The sequence below is a fragment of the Diceros bicornis genome, chromosome X, assembly GCF_020826845.1.
Source record: "Diceros bicornis minor isolate mBicDic1 chromosome X, mDicBic1.mat.cur, whole genome shotgun sequence".
Taxonomy (NCBI): Eukaryota; Metazoa; Chordata; class Mammalia; order Perissodactyla; family Rhinocerotidae; genus Diceros; species Diceros bicornis.
In genome coordinates, this window is record NC_080781.1 from 96,933,722 (window position 1) to 96,948,573 (window position 14,852).

The following is a 14,852-nucleotide window of genomic DNA, read 5'->3' on the forward strand; positions in this document are numbered from 1 at the left end:
ATTACTCTACTTTTTTGATCATCTGGCGTTCTGCCGATATGTAAAGTATTTTTCCCTCCAAGGAAACAGTATCAACTTTATTTTATATATATTTCAGTGCAGTTTATTCCATGGAAAATCGTGGATTTTCCTTAACCCTGTTGCATTTCAGGACTTTCCTAAACGGTCATTTCTGTGAGATATTTCTCTAGGTCAGCCTTAATGGGGAGCATTTTTGTTATAATGATATTTTCTTTTTTCGCTGTCATTGCCTCACGAGTATATGGTGGATTTCTCAGAAGTTCATTATGTGTGATATGGCAACAGATAAAGTGTAGAAGCAGATATGAGAATCCTTCTTACTTCCGTTAGGCTAGATTATTAAGGAGATTTTCAAATATCTGAAACAATGTCAATCTCCTCTCTACTTTTCTGGAAAAAATATTTGTCATATGAATTTGTAATTTATGTTAACGTGGTGTGGTGGGCTTTTTGTTATGATTTTAAGTGATTCTAAAATCAGTGTATTAAAGTTTCTGTTCTAATATTTTGCACAGTAAATATTGGCAGAATATAACATGCATAAAAGTTCTTTGGGTTCCTTTTAATTTTTAGAAGTGTATAGTTTCCTGAGACCAAAAACGTTTCTAGATATTTACTCATCTGTGGTGCAATCAGATCAACTGAAAATAGCTTCCTTTTCAGGGGTTAAGTCCTTTAAGAACTTCAATGCCTAATATTCATCAAGACTTGCAAATCCTAATGCTGAGAGAAAGCCTTCTTGTCACCTTCCTGTCTCTGGTAGGAATGACTGTAGCATTCGTCAGCAAACATGATATTGGGGTTTCATTTGAGGTCTATGTGTTCACAGTAGCACCTTTGGTTTTCCAAGCATTTTAGTTAACATATCATAGGTATCAAACATTCACACGTGCCATTTTAGCAACTTGTGAGATTAAGGTGCTTTTTATTTTTTGGCTCATTCATATAAATCATATTGATAGATTTTCCAATGTTAAATCATGCTAGCATTCTTGGAAGGAAATCCCTTCCTCCTGCGTGGCTTTTGCTGGACATCATTTAGGTGCTCTCCTGTGCTTACTCATGTGCACGGTCACCAACAGGTTGGAGCTCAGATTTCTCGCGACTTCTTGGCCACTTGCTTCCTTCAACAGTCCCCAAAGCTCGCCTGTGTCCCGGTGCCTTCAATTTTCCAGAAGCAGCCCAGAACCAAGGCTTAGCTGAGCTCGATCTGCAGCAAGAACCTGGACTGTGGTATAAGGCAAGCCAGGGGATAGAGGAGTGGCCTTGACCCTTTAATTACTCTTTCCTTCACCTGTTTTTGTCTGAGTCTCCAACTTTCCACGCGCCTCATATTTGAGGCACAGCTGTGTTGAGGGGGCAGGCTGTGCTCAACCCTGCCCGCCCCCAACTAGGCAAGTTCTGCATTCCGGGCATTCCTCTACCCCTGTTCCTTGACCAGTCCAGTCCCAAAGAGCTGGGTTGCACTCAGAATCCCCTCAAAATCACATTCTTAGTTTGTTTATTCCTATTCCCTCCTCAAGGAGAGGCTGGCTACTCCTTCCAGAAGGTCGGACCCCATCGTCACTCGGGGGAGCTGCAGATCCTTGCCAGCACACGTGTCAGGGTTGCAAGAGACCTGAAGTGTGAGGCTTCTTTGCCTCTTCTCTTTGTTGGTAGGGTGACCATATAATTTCTTGTCCAATTAATGCGGACACTTTTGAGAGTAAAAGGGGCGCTACGAATAATTGTGCAGGGACAGCAGGCAAAATCAGGACGTCTGGACACCCTTCTAGGGAAAAGATCTGGGGGACAGAATAAGGGCATAGCTTGGGTCTTGGGGATTTGCAGAGCACAAAGGTTAGTGGGAAAACGAGAGTGCATCACCTTTTTTGTGATTTGTTCTCTTCGAAGTTCTGGTGCCTTTGTTTTCTGGAGACAAGTAGTGTTGCTAGGCTGCGTTAACAGGGAAAGGAGACACGACATGGTGAGAGTGTTTCTTTGGGTCCTATAACTGCTGTGAGCTAGTGGGACTAGGCTCTACAGCAAGAGTGATGCAGGGCGCTGATTTTGGAGTCGGATTAAACTCTTGGGTTCAAACAATAGCTGTGCCTCTTACTAGCTGTGGTGCCTTGGACAAGTGACTTGACCTCTCTGAACCTCGGTTTCCTTCTCTGTAGAATAGGGTATACAAGATTGTTGTGAGGATTCAGTGAATAATGCAGACAGAGCGCCCAACGAATGGTGGCTATACTTATTCTCGGTCCTGAGATTTGTGCCCTCAGGCAATTGGAGGCATGGGGGTGAGATTTGGTGCCAGACAGCTGTATGGACATGCTCTCCTGCCTAGCTTGGCCCCATCTGTTTGCTTAGGGCTGACAGTGAGATAAGGGAGGATGAGTTTTCCCTCCTGAGCCTCACGTTAGCGAAGTTGCAGAGATAACGCTGCTCTGAGTTGTGATGGGCAGTTGCTAGGGAGCAATTGGAAAGTGCCTCGTTGCCTCGCTGGCTTTGGGCATTGCCGACTCAGGGCTTTGTTGGCAAGCTGTTCCTCCTCATTCCCAGGAAAACTTGCCCCTTCACCCTCTTCCTGTCCGAACCTATTCACCTTTCAAGTCTTGGCTCAGATCCTACCTCCTCTGTGAAGATGACCTGGCCATCCCGGCCTACATGACTGCTCCCTCCTTGAGCCTCAGGACCTTCAACTGTAAAATGGGTGTAGTCTTTATAAACGCCCCTACAGAAGGGCTGTGATTAGGATTGAAGGAGAGAATCGATGCAGCATGCCAGATGCAGTGTCTGGTACTGGCCCACGATGAGTTCCCGGCCTCTTTCTCTTCCAACTCTCTGAACTCCCACGACATGTGCATCGTGGTCTTGATCAGACACAGCCTTCTATTGGTAGTCATTCGGGAGCATGGCTGAGCTAGCTCTCCATTCAATTGTAATGTCACAGAGGTTGGAGGCCTCATCTTATCCTTCCTCCCCTTCCAGTATCGGGCACTACACAAATCGCCATAATAACCATGTTTTTATCGAGCACCGTATGATTCCACGTGGCAGGCACTCTGCAGTGTATGTTATACAGATACGTCTAGTCTTTACGCTTTGCCCCTATATTTTCCTTCCAGGACAGGCAGGCATAGTTCTCCCTGTTGAGGAGAGTGAAGCTCAGAGAGGTTGGGTTAACTACTACCCAAGCTCACATAACTGGTAGGTGGCGTAGCCAGGAATCAGATTCAGGTTTGACTCCTATGCTAGATTAAGTTTCCAATGAATGCCTGTGACTGGGTGAATGGGAGGATGGACCAAAGTAGAGACCAGAATAGGAGTGCCTGCACCTTCACTTTTACTTAGTAGAGGGAGGTTTGCTGGAGAAAAACCTACAGGTAATAAAGATATAGGATTCAGTGGGTCCCCAAGCCTAGGTAAAGGGGATACGGTACCTCTTGGACAGGAAAATAGAGGGAGGTCAAGCTAAACGCCAGGGCAATTGTCCCAGGAAATTCCATGGTGGCTCCAAGATCCCAAAAATTAGCAGTGGAGGACCCACCCGCTGACCATCCTCAAGGTGAACTCTAGAGTAAGCGTGCGTCAACGAGCCTCCTTCAAAGAGGGTTGTTAACCTAGAAACTTTTGAATTTCCTTGGAGTCAAGGCTGGGCATTCCCTCATAAAGCTCCTTGGGAAAAACCAGGACAGAAAAACAAGCCTGGGATCTATGATTAGGTGTACTCTGCTGTGCTCTTGCATCAGGGGCGATGATGGGGAGAGCAGAGGGGATTTGCCATTTAATTCAGCATACCCAAAGCTCACATGGCTTGAGACTGACCTGGGAACCCATTGCTATGACCTTGCAAGCTAGAAGGCTGGTAATCCTGGGCAGAACACAGTGCCCAAACCTCTGGCCCTGGGCCAGCGCACTTCAGGGTCATGGGACCGTGCTCTGCGAGGCTTCATCTGGGCCCAGTAGAGCGAGGCCTCTTACAGGTGAGTGCTTCAGGGGTCCATGAGCTGTCTCTTTGGTTCCCCCAGACCTTCCAGGGGCCTCACTCAGACCAGAGGGAAAAGCCCTTCCCTGGCTGAGTTCCAGGGTTTCCAGCTCTACCCCTGCCCTGGCTCCCAGGGATTAGGATTTGGAAGCTTCAGCGGGAGAGCAGGGGACATCCAGGCTCTCCCCCTGCCTCCACTGGCCTGCCAGGGCAGCATCCATTGACACTCCCTGCTTCTACTCACAGGACACCTCCCTGCTGCCCCGTTCAGGGAGGCGACATGGTACAAGGAACAAGAAGGTGGGCTGGGGTGTCAGGCGGAGCTGGGGTGTAATCCCAGCTCACCTGGTTTCTGAACTGCGTGAGGCACGGCTATTGACTCAACCGTCTAATCCATAGGCGTCTTCTTTGTCCACTGGCATTATAAACAGCGCTCACCTCACAGGGTTTAGAGATCCATGAAGGGGGTTATCATGTGCCCCCACCCAACTTCCCAGAAGGGGGGAAGAATCAACTGTCAGAAATGCAATAGAACTGTCAAATCTGTGTGAAATCATCTATGTGAACTGTACAACATAACTTGGAGTATTATTTTTTGTTGTTCTGTGTGACAGGATAAAAATCGGTAACTGTTAAGGTAGAAAAAAAAAGCAAAAGAAAAACCTGGAATTGCCACATATGTAATTTTCAGTTCTCCGACCACCACATTGTAGCCACGCTTTCCTCCAGAAAGGTCAGGAACTCTCATGTTAGGGTTTACAGCACAGCCTGCATTCATCTGTTCAGTTATTCAACAAACATTTACTGAGTGCCTACCATCTCAGGCACTGCTGAGTGCTGGGAATCAGAGACGAATAAGCTGAGAGCCCGTAAGCTGGTTACAGCCTACAGGGGGGAGGCAGATACTTTAGTCACATTTTTATAATATATTAAATGCTGTGAAAGAGATGTGCTTAGGTTATTTGGGGAGCCCAGATGAAGGGCATCCTACCCAGCTGGGTGTGGGGTTGGGGGGGCCTAGTCAGGAAACTCTTTCTGGGAGAGGTAAAGTCTAAGTTATGTGGGTTTTGTAGTTGTCTCGCACGTTTTATTTCATAGTTTGTTTATTGTTCATGTTGGGTCCTGTTTTCAGAATGAGAAGGAGGCAGGAGGTAAGGGAGACAACCTAACGGGTGGAAACAGCAGGAGCTGATTCAGCCCCAGAAGCAGTCTGGAGGCTGGGGAAGTAGGGCGACCAACTGTCCCGGTTTGCTGGGTACCGAAGGGCTTCCCGGGATGACTTTCAGGTATAACACCAGAAGGGTCCTGGTTTGCCTGTGACCGAGGGGCACCCACGATTCAGGACTGTCAAGTGCTGGGATCGGAAATGTCCTCGGCAAACTGAGAGGCGTTGGTGACCCTGTGCGGGAACTGCAAGGAGTTCAGCATCTTTGGAACTTAAAATGCAAGGCAGGAAGTGGTGGCAGAAGAGAATGGGGAGGAAAGCAGGGACCAGATCATGAAGGGCCTGGGGTTCCGTGTTAAGGAACTTGTACCTTGTCCTGTAGGCAGTGGGGAGCCTGGAAGGGTTTTAAGCAAGGAAGTGACAGACTGTCAGATTTGTGTTTTATGTAGATCACTCTGGCAGTAGTATACAGGCTGGGTTTGAAGAGGCCAAGACTGGAGGCAGGAGGTGGTTGCCTTAATCCAGGTAATGATGAAGGCTTGGTAAGAGGCAGTGGGATGGAGTGGAGAGCAGAGATTCAGGGACCACTTAAGAGGTAAAATTGGTAGCGTGACTGACTGGACGTGGGGACTGAGGGACGGCAGCGTTGACAACGATCACCCCCATTTAGAAGAACTTTACACAACATTTTGGACAAATGAAAAAATAGGAAACAAATTATAACCAAACACCCACCTACCCACCACCCAGCTTAAGGAACAAAACATGACAGACACCGTCAAACCCCCGTGGACACCTCCCTCATACCAGTCCCTCCTTTCCCCCCAGAATTAACCCCTACATTAAATTGCTGTTTCTCATTTCCATGAATTTCTTTACACAGATGTGAAGTGGTAACAACGTATACCGACAGCATCGTTCTGCATGTTTCTAAACTTTATACAGATTACATCATGATGTAAGTATTCTTCTGTAACATGCTGTTTTCTCTCACTATTGTGTGCGAGATACTGCCATAATGATATCAACAGCTCTGGTTCACTTATTTTCATTGATGAATGACATTCAATTGTGCAAATATATCACAGTTAGTTCATCCATGTTGATGACCATTCAGGTTGTTTCTAAATTTTTGGTTAAGAAATGCAGTGCTGCTAAGAACCTTCTCATACATGCCTCCTTGTGCTCAGGCCCCCAGATTGGGTACCTAGAAGAGGAATTGCTGCAGTCAGCAGTGCGTGTGTCTCCTGCACATTAATCGATAGGCCAGATTGCTCTCCAAAAGAGTCAGACCACCTCGCACTCCTACTAGCGATGCATGGGAAGTCCGCATTGCCCTGTCTCCTCACCAACATTTGGGGTGGTCAGTCTTTTTTTTTTTTTTCCTCCTTGCAGATCTGATGGTGTGAAAGAGTATCTCGTCGTGGCCTTAGTAGGCATTTCTCAGACTACTTGTGAGGTGATGCCTCTTCCTGTGTATTTTTTTTTTTCCATTTGTGCTTCCTCTTCTGTAATATGCCTGGTCAAGGCTTCCTAATTTTTCAGAAGCACCTGAGGCCATAAAATCCCCTCTAAGAGGCACCTAGCCATCACCATTATTGGAACTGTCTTATACAGTCACTCTTTGTTTCTATGTACCTATGTTTTTATTGCTCTACAGCTTTACTGTGACGTGTCCACATGTGTGTCCTGAGTCTAGGGAATCACGACTTTCCTTCGTTCTGGAAAATTACCAGCTATTTCCTCTTTGAATACTATCCTTCCCTGTTTGCCCAGTATCTCCTTCACAAACTCCTATGAGATGTGCTTTTTACGTTTTTGGTCCATGCCTTATGTCTCTTCACCTTTTCTTTCTCTTTATCTCTCTAGGAGGCATTCTCCATAATTTCTTTCATCTGTCTTCCAATGCACTCAATCACTATCCAGGGGTGTCTAATCGGTTATTTAAAATTACATCAACCTATTCTTCCAGTGGTTACATTTTTCACTTTCGGAAATTTTATTTGATTCTTTGTGATATTTGGTTGTTTCTTCCTCGTGATTGTTTATATCCTCTCATTTACTTAAATATGTTAAACACTTTTTTAATAGTCTGCACCTGATGATAAGTCTTTGGAGGAGTATATGTTTGGTTTCTTGAATTATGAGCATGTTTGGGAGGGCTTTATCAGTGGGAACCTTCTTAAAGCGTCAGTTAAGGGTAGGCTCCTCCAGAACGGATTTGACTTGCATTTGCCCCATGTCTGGGTTTCCGCCAGAATGCCTTGAGCCATGCTGAGAGTGTTAACTGGAACTCTGAAGCCACAGGAAGGCAGAATTGTGATTTCAAATTCTCAAGGGGGCCTTTTTCCCACATCCAGACCCAAGGCCAAGAGATACAAGTTGCCTTGTCATGTCCCTTTCCCCGCAGCAAAAAAGGCCAGCCTTTCACTGAGGCTGTTGTCTTTCAAGGGGCTGGGATTGACACAGAGGTCTCAGTTGTTGATTAATCTCTGGCTCTTTTCCAGCTCATCCAAGCATTTAAAATAAGGTTTATGATAATTTTTTCAAGCATTTCTACCTGTTTGGAATGTGAGGTTTTTCAATAATCTATTCCAAATAGTGTCCAAATAAGAACTGTAAGTGACCCTTAAAAGTGTACACCAGACCAGGGTCACTCAGTGGTATTCAGCTGACTTCTAAGCTACTCTTCAAGGCTCCAGACAATTGCACTCACATGCCTCTTGCCTTGGAGGGGCTGATTGGAAGGTTGGGCTCATCTGGGTCCCTGTCCCGCTCCATAGCATCTCAGAGCCTTTCCATGTGGTGTCTCCAGCAGGATAGGCATACTTCCTACATGGCAGCTCAGAGCTCTCAAGAAACAAGGCACAAGCCACCTGTCCTCTTAAAGATTAAATCCGTTATCATCGTAACATCACTTCCACCACATACCATTGGTCAAAGCAATCACCAGCCTGCCCAGAGTCAAGAGCAGGGGAAAACAGACAGGACCTCTCAATGGGAAGAACGTCAAGGATTGAGGAACCTTCCTGAACCTGACACGTAGTGTCACACAACTCACATTTCTGGAGATGCTGCTAGGTGCCACACACTGAGTATATCCATACAACAAAGTCCTTGGTTCCCCGGTCCAGAGTGGTAGACTCCGGAATGGTTTTCCACCTGACTTGCCCCTAGCAGGGTGACCTGGCCCACGTAGTGGATCCCCCTACTCCAGGGCAGAGCTTTCACCCTGAAAGGAGCATGAAGTTTCTAACCATCACAGACATCCTCTCCCACTCATGGGTCCCTGGACATAGACACACAGACACACAGAGAGGCAGAAAGGAGGATGTTTCTAGTGAGTACTTGGTGAAAGGAACTTCACCAGGACCTGGTACCAGTATCTGACTTTCCTGACTTGGGGCCAGCGAGTTTCCACATATTCGTCATGGACCTCTTCTTTCAGGGGTTCCAGAGCTCTTGACACTTCAATTGCAATCCATCCCTCTCCATCGTGCCTACAGAAGTACGTGTCGACAGTCTTTAATCAGGCAAGGTTGAGGCCACAGACAGAATTTAGAGCGGAGGAAAAACAAAAGCAGCCCCCAATGTCTGTCATTCCACCCTGTTCGAGTTTGGTCAAGGGAAGCACTTGTTTATACATTTCAATTTGGATTAATTACCAAAAGGACATAGAGGTTGGAGAAGCAAATCAACACTGCATTTCCTTTTACTTTAAAGTATTTCCTGTCAAGTAGATCAATTCAGAGAAGCATGGTCTCTAGAGTCCTCTGATAGGCTCAAACACAGCAAGGCTGATACCAGACACTGAAGTGAGAGTCAGGAGATCAACCATGGTCCTGGTGTCAAATCTAACCCAGTAGTTATGTGACCTCGGGTAAGGCCCTTCATCTCTCAGGTAAGGTCTCATCTGGGAAAGGATATTGAGTTCCTAGAAGAAATAGAATTCACTATGCCAGCCCAGTTATTTTAACAAGCACAGTAATTATGCACATGACTCCTCCTTAAAGCAAAATTCCCAGTGGTGCATGACAAAATACCTGGATAAGCATCATGTCCACCCAAAGTCAGGCGGTACTCGCCTAACTTGAACGCCCACGGGCTGACGTCGTTCACCATTGCCTCTGTGTAAGAACATGTTGGAAGCAGAGTAGTTACACTGTGGACAGCTTTCAGGATTTCAGAAGAATCCTGGGGCAACAGGAAAGGCCGTAAGGGGCAGAACTAGCCCAGATGGATGCTAGGCAGCATGGCAAGGACTGGATTGATGACCTGCTAGAGGGGAGTTGGGGTGCTCTCACGCCCCTCCGATGTCCACCAGTGACACTAATTTTTGTTTTGAAAGTCCCTCATAATAAGGAGAAAGAGTAAATGGCCACTTTTTCAAGCTTTCTCTTCCCCCACCCCACACTCATTCTCCTCTCATCCAGGAGTGACAGGTCATGATCAACGAGGAGGAGGGTGATGATGGGTCAGGAACCAGGACCAACCCCATCTTACTGGTCCCTGTCTTGGGAGCTGGGTTTTCATCCTGCCAAGATGATGTGGTGGGTTTTCTTTTGTCAGGCCCACGGGCTTGGAGGCAAACAAAAAACAATTGAACATTCCAATAGCTACAAAAGGAAAACAGGATCGAATCAGAGGGAATTCTTTTAACACTCTTAATTGACAAAGAATCACAGCCCCTTTCCCCTCAATCTCCAAGACTGAACATCCCAGGAAGACTCTTATTGCTTCAGCCCAGGACGACTGCTCACATTTTGGGCTAATGGCTGTGCCTCAGGGGCTGCGGGTCCTTCACTGGCTGAGCCAGTCGAGAGCGGTGTTTGGGCTGCTCTAATTGGACGCTCCCATCATCCCACGATGCCGAGCTGCAAGTCATGAGGTTTCTATATTCCAAAATAAGAGACTATACCCTGGAAAAAAACAAAATAAGATTAATCTGAACAAGTCGGAATGGCGGTTTCTCGCAGATTGGATTGGTATTGTTTCTTTAACTTTTTGATTTAGTTATTTCTGTACTGTGTTTGGGTCCTCGCTTATGTTTTTAAATGATCTTCTTAGGACTAGTAATGTTGAAAAAACTTTGAATGGGGTACACTTGTCCTTTTAGTAGTATTTTCCCTGAGTTGATGCTTATAATTTGTTATCTAGGCAGTAAGGCCCTTTCCCTTAGTTTGTCCTTCCGGTAACCCACACCATTAGCTCATGATTGCTCACTAGGTGCCTTTTTTCCTTAATCACCTTCTGAAGTGAATAATCACTTGTACTCATTTCACCTTCCCGTCTAAGATCCTCTGGAGGTACCACTCAGAGAGTGTACTTGCAGTTGTTTGGCTGGTAGTTTTTCCTGGGCTCCTTGGAAATCAAGTTCTTTTCTCCAAATCTTTTCATAAGATTTTTCTGATATTCCAGAACAATAGATGTTAATGTTCCTGATCAGGGGCATCATTTATCCTAAGTCTTTACTCTAATGATCCCAGGGAGAGTCTAGGGGTATAACGGCCCATCAGAATTCTTCTACATTGGACCGAAAAAACACGAGACCTTTATACCCCTCCTCGATCAGGCATTGCCCCCCTTCATACTCGCACTACTCAGAGTAGGAAAGCTCTCTCTGATATCCTGTCTTGCCTCATTCTTTCTCTTGAGCTTGCGGGACACTCCCAAAGGTAAACAGACTTTCTGTTTTGTCTCTCCTGGACAGTGCTGTCCCTTTTCTCAGGACCTCGAAGAAAGTTTGGTTTCTGTAGGTTATCCAGATTTTGTCTCATTGTTTGGCTGAGAGTGACATCATTTACTGGTTTCTACACCCTAATCAGTATGGGAATTTACAACTTATTTTAAAAGTACAAATAGAATACTTAACAAAACTGAATAAATATTGTTATTTAAAGCAAATCACAATGCCTTTATCAGGACTGAAATTACAGAGTGTCTTCTCTCTTCACAGAGATAGAAGGCCAGAAATAAAAAATAAAATAAAATGATTCAACGTTCAAATAGTTGAGGAAGGCTACACGGGAGGAATCACCTTACTTCCCTTATGTGGTCACCGATGTGTTCTCTCTCTCTCTTTTTTAAATTAAATGAGTATCTACAAACCACTGCGTATAATCAAACATCAATATTAACACACAGGAAAGAGAGTCCTATAAACCATTAATCTTGAAGCAATGTAATATGGGCTATACCAGGGACCATGAAAACAGAGAGGACGACTACATGGGAATCCTGACTAAATACAGCCCAGATCAGCAGAAGCATTCAGCTGGCCCATAGAGACATGAGAAAAATAAATGTTTCTTGCTTTAATCCACTATGGGTTTTTTTGTGTGTGTGTGAGGGAGATCAGCCCTGAGCTAACATCCGTGCTAATCCTCCTCTTTTTGCTGAGGAAGACCGTCTCTGAGCTAACATCTATCGCCAATCCTCCTCCTTATTTTTTCTTCCCCAAAGCCCCAGTAGATAGTTGTATGTCATAGTTGCACATGCTTCTAGTTGCTGTATGTGGGACGCAGACTCAGCGTGGCTGGAGAAGCGGTGCGTCAGTGCGCGCCCGGGATCCGAACCCAGGCTGCCAGTAGCGGAGCATGCACACTTAACCGCTAAGTCACTGGGCCGGCCCCTAATCCACTATGTTTTGAGGTGGTTTGCCATCCAGCTGTAGCTAAATGATAGACTATTATGAAAAAATTCAATTTTTTCCAGATTGCTTAGGGATTTGGATGCTTTAATTAATCAACTATGTATCTGTTTAACTGAGACTGTTCATCAATATCCTATGCTTATAAGTGTTGCAAGAATTTTAAAACTGTAACTACACCTCCTAGTTGTCAAACTAGCATTTATGTGCTAAGACAATCAATGTTCTCTTAATATAATGGAAGAGTCAGGAGATATGCCCACTAATAGCTCAAAATTCATATCTCCTGTGGGTTTAATTCTGTCCTCCTAAAATTTATATGTTGATGTCCTAAACCCCAGTACCTCATAGGTGATTGTATATGGAGATAGGGTCTTTACTGAGGCAATGGACTTAAAATATGTTCCTTATGGTGGGTCCTAATCCCAGATGTCGTGTCTCCATATAAAAAGGGGAAATATGGACACAGAGACAGGCATATAGGGAGGAAAATGTGAACAGATATAGGGAGGTCTCTGCCATCTAAAAAACAAGGAGAGAGGCCTGGAACAGATGATTCCCTTACACCACTCTGAAGGAACCAACCCAGCTGACATCTTGATTTGGACTTCCAGCCTCGAGACGTGTGAGACATTAAATGTGTGTTGGTTAAGGAAACCAATCTCTGTCATTTTTCACATCAGCCCTAGAAAACTAATATAATAATCTTAAATCACCATGATTAAAAAAAAAACACAATCAGACAAGGAAACAAACGGCAGGCAAATAATCACACCCAATACCTTCTCTGTCACCAAGGCTGAACATCTCAGGAAGACACTTATTGGGTTCATACCCGAAAACCGGCTTGCATATCAGACCAATGGCTGTGGCTCTGGTGCGGGTCCCTCATTGGCTGACTCAGAACTGAATGGGGTTGGAACCTCTCTGATTGGACGCTCCCATCATCCCCCATGATGCCGACGTACAAGTCAGGAAGGTTTGCGTTTTTAAAAACAAAGAGTAAAGCCTGGAAAAGGATAAAATTAGATCATCTGAACAACTTGGAGTAGTAACTTCAAATTATAGGCAGCCCGGAATAGATTTTTTTTCTTGGACTCATTGATTTAGTTCTTCTTTTAGTGTGTTTGGGTCCACGTTTTAAATGAATTCCATAACACAGGTAATAGTGAAAAAAGTTTGAATGGGGTATGCGTGTCCTATTAATACTATATTCCCTGGGTTGACACTTATAATGTGTTAGTTAAGCAGTGAAGCCTTTCCCTCAATTAGTCTTTACAGTAAACCGTAGCATCAGATTGTGATTGCTCACTAGGTGCCCTTCTTTCCTCAATTAACCACTGAAGAGAATAATCACAATCACCCACTTCCACTTCCAACCTTCAACATCAAACACCATTTTGCCCCCTTTCTTCCTAGATTTCATATGTGTTGCTCACCCTTGCACTGCCAGTCTTCACTCCCCAGACCCATTATGGGGCATTTTTAACGTGTTTTACTAATGCTCCTATCTGATTTCTGAATTTACAAATGCAAAACACCCAAAACACCATGAAAATGTTCTAATGCATTAGATTTCTTAAAATGATTTTTTACGTAATACCATAGCTAGGAGACCAGCAAGCACGAATAACTTTGGGAACACCTCTCTGTGTCATATTGACAAACACTGGCATTTTGAATCAGCAGCCATCAGCATGAGAGAAATTAAGTGATTCCATAAAGTTGACTTTTTTCAAGCTTGTTTCCACACTTGTTTCTCTGAAAAGACACATGGCTCTGCAAAGAGTTTTGGCTTCTGAAATTTTGTTTCCAGTGTGTGCAACAAGTTCTAGTTATTACACAGAGAGATGTACTGCAGTTGCTTTGGGGTAGCTTTGTTTTTTTTTTTTTTTTTGGTGAGGAAGATTAGCCCTGAGCTAACGTCTGTTGCCAATCCTCCTCTTTTTGCTGAGGAAGCTTGGCCCTGGGCTAACACCTGTGCTCATCTTCCTCTACTTTATATGTGGGACTCCTGCCCACAGCACGGCTTGACAAGTGGTGCATAGGTCCACGCCCAGGATCCGAACCAGTGAACCCCAGGCCGCCAAAGCAGAGCATGCGAACTTAAGCACTACGCCAGTGGGCCGGCCCTCATGGTAGCTTTTAATGGCAACTTGTGCAGCAAGCTCTTTTTCTCAAATCCTCTTATATGAATTTTCCAATATCCCCAAATAATAATAAGTAACGAACTTCATGCGGGGGGATATTTGCCTAAATTCTTTTTCTATTGATCTCAAGGGGAGCACTGGAGGTAATACTGCCCCCCTCCATCCTTGCAATAGTCAGTGAACTCTCTGTAGTATCCTGCCTTGCCCTCATTTTACTCTTGAGCAAGTGGTGCTCTGTCAAAGGTGGAATACTCTGTTTTTCATCTCTCCTGGGACGAGCCCAAGAAACGTTTTGACTTTTGTAGTTTATCTAGCTTTTGTATCATTGTTTGGCTGAGCGAGGCATCCTTTACAAGTTTCTACATTCTAGTCAAGAGGGTTATCTACAACTTACTTTAAATGCTCAAATGAAACACTTAATCATGATGAAACATTGGGCTTTAACGAAAATCGTAACAAATTGCAAGGGATTGAAGTCCCACGGTATATTCTCTCTCCACAGATATAGGAAGCTAGAAACCAGTTTAAAAAGAAAAGTAATTAGAAAAACTGGCAACTTCTTTGAAGTTCAGCAATACACTTATAGAAAAATGAAAGAAATAAAAATCAAACCCAACTCTTCATGGGCCACAAAATAAAAAACCGGAAATTAAAATAAATTAACCATAACATGAATATTAACATTAAATTGCTTGAGGAAAGGGGAGTCACGTTCGTTTTCTAAATTGCTGATAATCCTCCTTTAAATTGATGCAAGAGGCTGTTGAAAAAGAAATAACAGGCCCAAAATGGAGTCATTCTCCCCCAGGACAAAAAACCAAGACTTTTTTTTTTTTTCCCAAGAGATAAGTTTTTTTATTGTGGTGAAAAACCTATTTAAATTTACTGTCTTAACCA